A 12,139-nucleotide genomic window follows, 5' to 3' on the forward strand; every position below is an offset into this window, starting at 1 on the left:
AAAGATAATTGAATATTTTCACCTGATATTGAAAAATATTTCTAATGAAATTATAAATTATGAAAAAACTTTTCCGCTGTTAAAACTACATACCAAAATTGACGAAATTTTGTTTTCATTTCCACCGTTTCAAAAAAATTCGAAAGAATCGATTAATCGATTAATCTTTACCGATTTAATCGACTCGTGTTCGATTGTTTTCCAGACTCGATTAATCGATGCATCGGTTAGTTTTAGCTTAAAATTAGTGGGCATCGCTACAAACTATGCAACTAGAGGAACATCCGACTGCCGATAACCAGTGTTTTTATTTTCACCGACCTGAAGTCGGGCATGCTGGCTTTGTACAGTTTCTGTTTAGTTGCGTCTCTCACGTCTAGTTACCGCGGCGCGGCAAATCCGGGTTGGTCGTTCACAATTAGTAGCGAGCAAAGGCCTATAATCATGGATCGTCTACGTCTTCCATCAGGATTCAGGATACACGAAGTACTAGTACGGAATAACGATTTAAGTGTCTTCCTCCGAGACACTCGCGGGGTAATTCTGCGTTTTCTCTTCCGTTTTTTCTCTTTTTACCCAAGTACTTGCAGAGCAGTGACGCCTTGCTTCTCTAAACTTCTCTATCTTAATTCCTTGTACTTTTCTACCACTCGAACACGACACAATTATGAAGCTCAGGTTTTCGGTTTATTATACGATATATGCGGATAATACAAAATTCGACTTAAAAGTAAAATAAAGCCGAAAGCAAGCAGATCAGAAAATACTAACGAAGAATAGAAATTATCCAGTACTTTTTTTCGAGTTCCCCTTGATCTTGTGACGTATTATTTTTTTTTTTTTTATAATTAGTTGTCACAATATTAAATAAAATCATGATATCGCAATGGTACGTACATAATTCACATGTGAGTAGACACTAAGAAGATACTTTGGTTGTACCCAAACTTCATTTGAAGAGATTAAACCATTCGAATTTTCTATTGCATATTTTACTCGTTCTTACACTCGGAGCGTGTATTAAAAAAAAAGACTGTCGTTCTGTTTTTAATTCTGTACCACTTCGATTTTATCGAAATATGAGTTCAATTGTTTCCAACTGTACTTCAGAAACTAATTTCACGGTGTTCACAGCTGACGAAAAAAGCGAAGAATCTAAGAATTGAAAAAAAAAAAATAATTAAATAAATAGACAAAATCGTGGTAAATTCTATCGCAAACAAATGAACGAGTGTAATAAAAATGCGGAACGAAATATGGCTCGAGAAAAATGCTGAATGTGGACGGGTCGGGGGTGGGGGGGGATGGCAAACTTTGCCCGATACGTTATCCGTGGTGCGAACGCCGCTGAACCCGGCACCGATTGCACGGTGCGTGCTGCAATAATGAATGCAAATGTATTGAAATTCAAATCATTATTTTGTCTAGACGCATCACATGCCCTATTGCACTCCCACGCCTGCCCGCCCATCCCACGCGTCACGCGCAACACGGTTCATTTGCCTTTGCTAAATTTGTTTGGTCTGTCCGTTCGTTCGTCCATTTTCCCATTTGTCCATTTTTACCGTACCTACATACCTACCTACCTACCTACGTCCGTTCGCTCTGCATTTGCCTTTATATTATACAAAGCAGCCATAGGCGAATGCAGGATACACGTTGGATCCGTCGACGTGATGTTTGAATTTTTGTTACCAACTCGCAATGCGAAAACAGAGGTGGGTGCGATAGAACGACATTTTCTATATGTATATACTACAGTCGTATTCGAATTTTTATTTTTATTCATGAATTTTTCAGGATCCCCTGAACTATATAAATACACAGATGCGTACACGCGAATTCAACCCATTTCTAGACCATTCGGAAAATTTTGATGTTCGATAACGTTGTTCGGAGCTTTTCTATCACACTCTTCGGTTAAAAATGATGGAGTAGGATAAGTCAAGATTTGAGCTGATTCATTTACGTACGATAGTTTAATTTTGAGACAAGCAACGGTCTAAGATAGAGATATAGAATAAAAAATATAACGTACTAGTGTGAAGAGTATGTATAACCATGAACTGTAGTTACATAAGATAGACGAGACGTATTGGACAAGTTTTACTGGCCTGTGGGTAAAACGGAACTCTCGGTTTACCATATGTAATAAAAACACTTACGGAAATCGAATTTCAGGCAGTTTTATCTACACTTCTGAGTGCAAAGTACCGTAAAGTCAGTATATTCTTGCATCGACATCAAATTATCCCAACAGGTAGAAGAAAATACACTCGCGGAAAGAATTAACATCCCCCGTTATTGGCCGAAAAAGATTCAACTTTGAAACGCTGTAACTTTGCGTAAGTTGCAAGTAGAATATTGTATTAAAAACGATTTTAAAGCTGAACATCTTGGCCTTAAGCTTCATTTTCCAGATTTAGTCTTACGCATTTTTCTTGGAGTAATCCTATTTTCAAGTCTCCCGTGTCAAATTTTTTAGGTATAGATAGTTTCGTTTCGCTGGATTTTTAAATCGTCCATTTTGTAGCTTGGAATTTCTCCTTCGAAATACTTTGTTTTAATTTTCGATACAATTTTCTCTCGCCAAGTTGTCCAACACCTAAGGAAATAGTCTCCGAGAAACTTTGACCCTGCGTAACAAGTGATTAAATCCTCTTTATCTTGAATCAATCTTTGTTAATTAAGTAACGTAGGAGAAATTCCAAAGCGCTATTTTAAAGAGAAATTTCTATTCCTCGAGATAGACGGAAAAATATGATCGTCATTTTTACGGAAGCTATCTCGCGGTAAAGTTCAAACGTCGATCACCGATTTTTAAGGGCCATCTTTGGAAGTTGACAAATTTGCCAGTAACGTTGAGGATAATTTTCGTTTGGAGATTGAGAAAAGCGACATTCAGAGGTTCAGTCTCCTTTATTTTTAAATCTCTATGCGATGATGAAAGATCGCGGATAAAATTACAAAAAGAGTATTTTGAAGAGGAAACTCCAAGCTACAAAATTGCAATGGTTACTTTCAAAATCTTTTAAAAAAAATCATGGCTCACGACGGCGTGAATTCGAAAGTTCACTTTACAAATTTGACACGAGTGACTCAAAGATAGAAATGTTCGAAAAAAATGCGTACAGACTAAATTTAAAGAATGGAGCTCAAAGCCAACATTTTGAGCTCCAAATTATTTTTGATGTTCTCGCGATTGACGCAAAATTACCGCGTGTCGAAATTGGACTTTTTTTCGGGCAAAAGACTGGGGGCGTTAATTTTTTCCACGAGTGTATATTCCGAGTGAAAAAGAGTATCTGGATGTACCATATTACCTGTTTAAAGTCATAAAACTAATATTTCACGAGATTGCGAATCCCTTTTCCTTAGAATCGCGCTTAGTTATTTCTTTTCTATAATAACACGAGCAATGAGCGAAGAAGGCTATTCAGCTGGAGTTTACGCTGGCTGCTCGTCGAGTCGGCACAAGTACGTACCCTGCGATTTGCAATAGCTGAGTGCAGATGCGCAGTTACAAGATCTATGAAAGAAACAGAAATAAAAACGCGACAGGATGAAAAATGACGAGTTAAAAAACCTCGCGGGCTTTCCAAACGGAAGGCGTAATAGCCCGACACCGGGGGAACATTTTCTTTTTCTTTCTTTCCTTTTCTTTTTTTTATACCTATCAAAGAAACTGCAGCGCAGTTGCGTCCGCAACTCGCGAAGCCTCGCCAATTTCTTACTTCATACATTACATTTTATACATATCTTCCACCTTGTATAATGTAATAACCACACGTATTTTCATACGTACGCACCATACTTATTTACGTTTGCATCCCGTATAGGTATACCTAATAATTTTGCACGCCTTCGTTCCCTCCAGAATGCAAGTGCAGTTGCTCCCGGCCACGGAAACGAAGCGATATTACTTCTTCTTCTTCTTCTTCTTCTTCTTTTACTTTTTACCGCGTATTTAAATTACCCGCACTTTACCCCCGTGAAGGGATCTGTCAGGTTCCTTGCCATATCCAACTACAGCCACTTAAATAATGAGCATACCTTTACTTACATCTTTCGGTCAACTGCAGGGCCAATTTTTTTTCGCTTGAAATATTCAACATTGTTTATAATGTCCCTGAAATTTTTAGACTTTATTTTTACTGATTTTTTTTTAAATTCATCTCGGTGTTTTTTTCACATCAAAACATACCTATATTTCTATCAGCAAATACTACAGCATTAAAAATTGCAAACAATCGATCAGATTTATGACTAATTGTGAAATATTTTATTAAAGCCTCCACTTGATTGAAAATAGCGTTAAATTGAGGGGTCGGTATTGTTGAAGAGAATTTCTTAACTAATTAGAAAAAAATATAATTAAAAAAAAAAGCCAATATTTCCCAGGGAAATACCTACAGAAACATGTATGTGGATATATTCATTGTCGCGAGTACGACGAGTCTAGAATTAATCAAGGAACCCGGATCCAATAAACCTCTCTACGAAGCGTCGTGATTAAATAATTAATTAACTTATCTGGTAACTTGATCAAGCAGCTGGTACGCCGCTAGTTTCCAACTAATTAACGCGATTAAACGGTACTCTGCAGCAGCAGCAGCAGCAGCAGCTGACAAACACGCACAAGTATCTCGTTTTCCTTGTCGAAACCAAGAGACGTTACAAGTTCCGCGAAAACCAATCGCGACTAGATATTCCTTGCAAAAAAGTGAATCATGAATTCGCGGAAACCTGCGAAACAGTCAAAAGTATCATGGCTTTGAAACTGAAGTCGTTTGAAGTTAGCCAAACCGTCGCGCATCCGCTCAGCGAATCAGAAGCCTCTGACTTTGCGCGCTTTGCGCATGCGCGTCGAGAGACGCGCCGCCATTGGCGGAATTTCGACTCGCTTTTGTTCGAAAACCGGCAGAGCCTCGAATCATGCGCTGGGACAACTTCGGCTCGGTTTTCCGCAGAGCGTGCTGCGTCTATAAAACTTGAATACAAACAGCGTTCGCATATAATAACTAGTATATAAATTCCATCGACGAGGGAAATCGCCTGCCATGCCTTCGACGAGGTGACGCATAAATAGCTGTCCAGGCACGTTGTAAACTGCATCACAATATTCTCCGGCCTCCCGATGCAAACTCTGCCCATGCTGCTCAAGTGCATAGCACACACTTCAAATCGTGCGTGGAATGCACCGACAGTTCAAATTTACTGTTACGGTGTACACAATTCTCTTTTTTTTTATTCGTTTTTTTTTTTTTTTTTTTTTTGTTTTTTCTCTCTCTTATTTTTCTTCTTCCAATCAGACAAAGTGGATTTTGAGTCGCGATGATGATGCGAGAACAAGAATTCATACGATTGAGAGAAAAAACTTAGGTGCAGATCAGGAAGTTTTTAGATGAACTCAAAACAGTTGAAGATATCACTGAAAATCGGTGCGAATTTTGGATCGATGCTATTTGTGAGATTGTTGAAAGAAAAAGTAAAGAAGAACGAATGAAATAAAATAAACGAGACTTGCCGGAAAAGATGAACGTTTAAAAGAGTAGTCGAAATTTTTTAAGGAAATTTACACGGCAACGATATGGTAGTAAACGATCGAAGACAAAATTTTACTAAACCTATTATAATCGTTTCAATGTATTAAAAGAACGTTGTAAATAAAAAAAAACAGACGTGTAAATTGCAAAACGAACTCAACGATTTCGTTGTAAAATTTCTTGTCTGCCCGACGCAGACGTGACCCATATAAAAGCGTTAAACGGGGAATTGGTTTAGGAGTTTAGGGCTGCGTCGGGATGCGTTCGGTTAAAAGTGCAGGTTACATAGAACGCACCTTGTACCTACGTGCAAACACACCTTGCTTTCCTCGCCGTTTCCCGTACGCGTCAACGAAGGTGGAAACAGTTGATGGGCGCACCTGTTTTTTCTCCACCCATAAAGTTACATTGTACGGTTGTAAAATGGCGAAGCGAAAATGGATGGAGGAACGGAGGAGACACAGTGTACTAGACAAGTAGTGATTGCAGTAAACCAGAAGGTAAATGAATTGCAAAATAGCGTAAAATCTCGTTACTCTGCTTCAACCCTCCAGTGAAACGAATAAACAACTCTCCCTGCATGAAAACCCCGGCAAACTGATCAATTTGAGTGCACCTCTTCGGTTGCATCCGTATTATACGTGTATTATACATCGGACTCAACTATTCATACAAATCACTTTACACGCGACTCTTTTTTCCCTTTTTAACATTTTCTAGTCTTGCCGAGGGGTTAATCACTCGCGAAATCTGGTTTACATTTTTCCGGAAATCTTGTGAAACCTTCTGAAATCTTCCGAAAGCTTCGGTAATCCTTGAAATCTCTCGAAATCTTTTGAAATTTTTTGAAATCATCCGAAGTCTTTGAAATCTCATGAAATCTTCTGAAATCTCTTGAAATTCTTTGAAATCATCCGAAGTCTTTGAAATCTTTTGAAATCCCTTGGAAACTTTCAAAATCCCTGAAATCTTATGAAATCTTTCCAAATCTTTTGAAATCCTTTAAAATCCCATTAAATCTCTTGTAATCTTTTGAAAGCCTGTGAAATCTTTTGAAATCCATGTGTACATCAAATCGATGAGTGATTGAACCCTCGGGTCTTGCATAGCTAGTTATTCCGCTCATATTTCTCCATTGTCGGTGATTTGCACTTTTTCGTTTTTAATATTTCCGAGAAGTAAAAAAGAAAATTCGGTATAACGTTTTTTTTTTTTTTTTTATTTTCCTTCAGTTCCCTCGGTATAATCGTTTCAAAGCGGAAACACAGACTTGCGTTAAAATCACGAGAAACGGTATCGAAGATGCTGGTTTCCACACCTAGGCAGCGCGATGTAGGAAATGCGGCTAGGGTCGTTCAGGTGAAGGGCTGTATCGGCAACTGTCTAGTTTTATGGATTTCCCCTGTACTCTACTACCTTCGCCACTTTTAACAGCTTCAACGTTTCACCATTTTACGGGAAGAAGTCGTCCCATTTTACGATTTACAACGATTTCCTGCCGCGATCTGTTCCAACCTCCTGTCTAGCGCAGTGTGTAAAGAAAGGCATGCTGCCGCGCCTACATCTCCTATCCTTACCTACGTACCTACCTCCTACCCGTGGATAAACGTGTATAAGGTCTATCCGTCCGGCGTAATGCCGTCTACCTACCAGCGTACTTGCAACGTCGTTTTACAACGCGAGAGAGATGAAGGATAAAAAACAAGAAAAAAACAAAAAAAAAAAAAATACGAAAAAAACACGCAAGGAGGAAGGAAAACGAGACGCCAGGAAAACACAAACCTCTACGCGGAATTAACACCGCGCAGTAAACATCGCCTAAGGATATTTCCTTATACTCTTCGACTCTGCAATGACTCTGTTGAAAATTACGCCTCCGTGTCTTTCGTTCGTGTTTATATAATTTTTCCGGCTTCTATTCCTGTTCATTCGTAAAGAGACGTGCGTTGAAATCATACATTTTGCATTTGCAATTTTGTCTTTATGTTTCCTTTTTTTTTTTTTTTTTTTTTTCACGCTGGTTATATTTAGCTGTGTATGTACAGCGTATATAGGATTGTCTGAAATCCACTAGACCTTATAACATAATATTATTATACCATAGAGGAACTCGTATGTTTTGCAAATTTATACTCCTCTGGGTTGTTCCAAAACTAAAAAACAGTAATTTTTCGTTCAACGTTTATCAAATAGTTGATATCGTACCCTTATGTTACTCGAATTCGTTTCTGTGCAATATTTAGGATGTTTTTTGTTTTCCGATTCTGGAGATTTTTTGGACGGTTTTTATTTCCCTCCCTTTTCTATACTTCTAATACGATCCGTGGATCCCATTCGACCATAATTTAACCTTACTAACTTCAGCTTCGCGATTTTTTACACATTTATACGGTGTCTTAAATCTTGAAAATCAAGTCTCACATCGAAATTTTAATTTTTTACAGAATGACGGCAAAGCGATGAGAGTATAATAAATCGAAGATATCCGATCACAATGTAATACCTTCACTTGCATGATCATAAAACATGCAAAAGAGTAGATTCGCGACGTGACACGAACAGCTACGTTTCAGTGGGAATTTTTCCGCTCGAATTATTCGAATTCGACGTTGAATCCGATCGCGCGTATTCGACGTGAAAGAACTCGACTTGAGTTGTATTATTATTATACATATATGAAACGGATAGTGGTTCTGGCATTTTCCTTCGATACGCAACCGAATGATCAAACATCAACTGAAAGCCGCGGTAGGATTACTCCGTCATATTATTAGCTCGTAAACGTCAACCTCAATTCTCCTTCTTCATCTTTTCTCTCTCTTCCTCTCTTATACTTTTTTTCCCTCTCTCTTGATTTATTTTCTTCTCTTTTTTTTCTCGCCATGCAGTCTCGGCAGTTTTCTTGGGTCGGTAATATTTATATCGCAATAGATTCTTTAAGTCGGCTGTTGATTCTTTTAAATTTACTTTGTTTTTTTTTTTTTTTATAAATTGTTTTCAAACTTCAACTATATATGCTTCGTAAATTCAGCCGAGTTAACTTTTGAAAATAGCATCGGTCCGTTTCTAGTTGCTTGTGTGTTTTTCAATTCAAATCCAATGTGTCGAAGGTGGACAATTTCTGGAGCTCTTGGTCACATAAGTTGCTCTACATTACCGAAAATTATGAATTTTTTTTGACGAGAGAAAGTCATGAATTTGTACATGAGCAAAATTTTCGTCACCTTGTTTATACAACGTGAAATGTAAAAACAAAAAGAAAAGCCAACGGCTACATGACAAAATCTTTGAAAGCCTGAAATATTGTAAAACAACGATCGAAAGAATCAAATTTCAAGTTCGAGGAATCTGAAACATAAAAAAATTTGGAGACAGTATTTTTTGATTGTGGTAAGAAAAAAAAAAAAAAAAAAAAACAAACAAAATTCCAACGGTTATTATTAGGCAAAAATATAAAAATTTCTCTCGGTGATGAGAAATTATCACAGTTTTCTACTCGTTTTGTACTTTTACGCAATTGTGTTTTCGCCTTTCGCTGTATAGCGAATAAAGTTAAAAAAAAAAAAATGGCGGATCTCGGGAGTAAATATTTGAGGCGGAAGTGATCCGCTGTACCCGGAATTCCCGGCGCTCATATCGCCAAAGGCGGTTTGCGTAAGACAACGGAATGCAAGGCCGAAGTCGATGTTACGTAACGCATCTACGAGGATGATGCTTGGGAAACTGTGGCCGACGACCCTCTTGCACGTGGCGTCTTCTCGATCCCTTTTTTGCTCGTCTTTTCTTAATTATGATTCGCCCATTTTTCTCCTCATCCTCTTCATTCCGAATATCCTTCAATTATTTTTCGTGCCTGTACATACTTGCGGTTAGTAAGGCTTTTTTCTCCGTAACAAACTCGCCTAGACTAACTCAGCCATTGTCTTGGAAAACGAATACGGGAGAGGTGAGTGACCTACTCCTAATCTGCACTCATCACCATTTGACATCGTAGAACTTGTGATTTTTTTTTTCAATCATTGGTTAGATTCGACATTTTTTGTCGTGTGATCGTTCTGACGATGAAGTTTGTGCGATAAATTGTCTCACGAATCGACGATTTAATAGTTTGGAAACTATAACATCGAAGACGGATAAGTAGACGAAAAATATGGACGATATTCTTTCGGTCTTATATAGCTAACCAGAACGCAATTTTTGATAACAATGGCACGATTAATCTACCTACGCATAATTTTAAATCGATTTGAAATTTGAAGAAAAAGTTATATCCCGATACTGACAAGTAGATATTCCTGAATCAGTTATGCGACATCATGGTAAAAACATCTTAAGAGGCTGCTGTAGTTTGTTTTTACCGACCGCGTTGAACGTCACTTGTTTTTACCATTACCAAACCCTACGGATCGCTGATGTAAAAATAACGAAGTCAGCGCGATTTTACACGCAGTGCCAAATACAAATATTCAAAAAATAGGTTTACTTTACGCAACAATAATACCAAGAAACGTATTCCTGTTTAATGGAATCATCTACGACTTATTGTAGAAACACATTTCCTGGTCTATCTTTCTCATTAGATAGAAAAGTTTTTCGGTACTTTTATTCGGCATTGTACGTGGAATCGCGTTCACAGCGGCATTTTCATATCAGTGCCGTGTATGCTTTGATAATGGCGGAAAAAAAGTTACATTTTACTCTGTCGGTAAAGAGTGACCAGAGCTTCATCTTAAAGGGATGCTATTTACTCGATTCCTATGCGGTCTTCGATACCTCCAATTTATACAATACTCGTCTACGAATCTGTAACGCGAAAAAGTGCACGGCACCCACATTCTACATGCAATTCTGATCAAAAACCAGCCAATATTTATTCTTAAAATAAAGATATTTCGGTTTCTTTTTGTTGGGAATTTCCTGAACAGTTGTAACTGAAATCTTCACGTCCAGCATACGGTTTCCGGTTTCGGAGTTGTCTGAGGGGTTATTCGGCGATCAGAACGGTGTCCTTTGGTGGCGACTAGACGGTCGACAATTGCGGTCCGCCCACGGGACTCAGACCGTTGAAGGGAGTGCGCGGCGCGTTATACCGCTGCAGTTTCTAATTAATCGCCTTTTGATTTACGGAGTATAGAGGCTAAGCCTGTCAAAGTAAATAACAAATGTATATTACGCGCGTCCAATTGAAATATTGCTCCGAGCAATACGTGGATACGTAGGTGGTTAGGTGGGTAGGTTCACTCGCTTCGTCGTCCTCCTCCTCGGCGATAAACGCGAAGCCGACTTGCCTGCAAGAATCGCTGAGACTTCGAAGGTAAAGCCTCGACTAAATCGCAAACCCGATTTCCCCCCGGGTGTCAAATTCCCCAGAGCTGTCCGCTGTCGGGGACTCGAAAATGTTGCATCCCATACATTGTACGGCTATTTAACTTGTACTATATTTTTTTTCCTTCTTTTTTGATCTCGTGTTTTGACTTTTTTTTTTTTTCTTTTTTTTCTGTCTCGTCTCCGCTTTCATCCGCACCGTATACTATACGTATAATAAATCCACCGAGGTGATTTCAACGATTCGTTCCCAGGATCTCGTGTCGACCGAAAGACTACTTTTCAACCCCCTCTTCGTTTCTGAACTCAGTCACGCCTTACACGTCTCTTCACGAAGGTTGTATTTCTTTTCTTCCTTCATCGCCTCTATCTCTGCTACTCTTCCCCGTATTATTGCTGAAAATTTTTCGTGTCTGTGAAACGGCATTAAGAGCATGCTCTAGTGAGTTATTACCGACCGAGTAAAATGGCACATTTTTTAAATTATTATTCAAGCCTACGCATCACCGACGTTGAAATGTCACAATAAGGCGCAATTCTAAATGAAATGCCGAACAAAATGATGTAAAAACAATTTTTTTTCCCATGCGAGAATAACGCCAAGAAATGCATTTCTGTAAGTCATCTTAATTCTATCAAGAATATGTCATAATCGATTCTTACCGACCGAGTAAAATATCGTTTTATTCACTATTATCCAAGCCCACGCATCGCGAACGTGGAAATGTCACAGCTAGCGCATTTCTACATGTAATGCCGTCCAAAATCATCCGAAAACATTTTTTTTTTCACGCGAGAATAACGCCAGAAAATGCATTTTTGCAAGTCGGTAATGCACGGTCGGTAAATACTAACTTCAGCATCCTCTGAAGCCTGATTCTCCTCTTGAAATAAAATTCGTCCGAGAGCTGTCTGTCTGGACATCCCAAAGCGGTAAAAAATGTTGCACCTCATACATTGTATTCGACGGATGTGTTTCTTTTTTTCCTTAATTCCTGCTGTTTAGGTTTTACATATATGTAAATATAATAATTTTTTCACCTCTCATCGCCGTCTTTTTTCAACCGTTCTCCTCTATTCCCGCTGTCTTCTCTCACGATTTCGAATACAGCCTTTCGTGCCAGGCCACAATGTAATTCCGTCAACGTCTCTATACATACACGTAAACACAGACACACACGTACGTTGTACTCGTTCCGACGAAAGCGATTATTTCCTTCCTGTCCTTCAAACCTAAACCCGACTTTCTTTGCTTTATTCTCAACTAA

General features: G+C 38.6%; 1 protein-coding gene across 5 annotated transcripts in view; it reads left to right on the top strand.

Moving 5' to 3' along the window:
* The window catches only part of LOC107223198 (angiogenic factor with G patch and FHA domains 1), a 53,196-nt gene that overhangs the window by 4,300 nt on the left and 36,757 nt on the right, over positions 1–12,139 (top strand). The window lies entirely within an intron of this gene.

This window comes from Neodiprion lecontei, chromosome 1, assembly GCF_021901455.1.
Source record: "Neodiprion lecontei isolate iyNeoLeco1 chromosome 1, iyNeoLeco1.1, whole genome shotgun sequence".
Classification (NCBI taxonomy): Eukaryota; Metazoa; Arthropoda; class Insecta; order Hymenoptera; family Diprionidae; genus Neodiprion; species Neodiprion lecontei.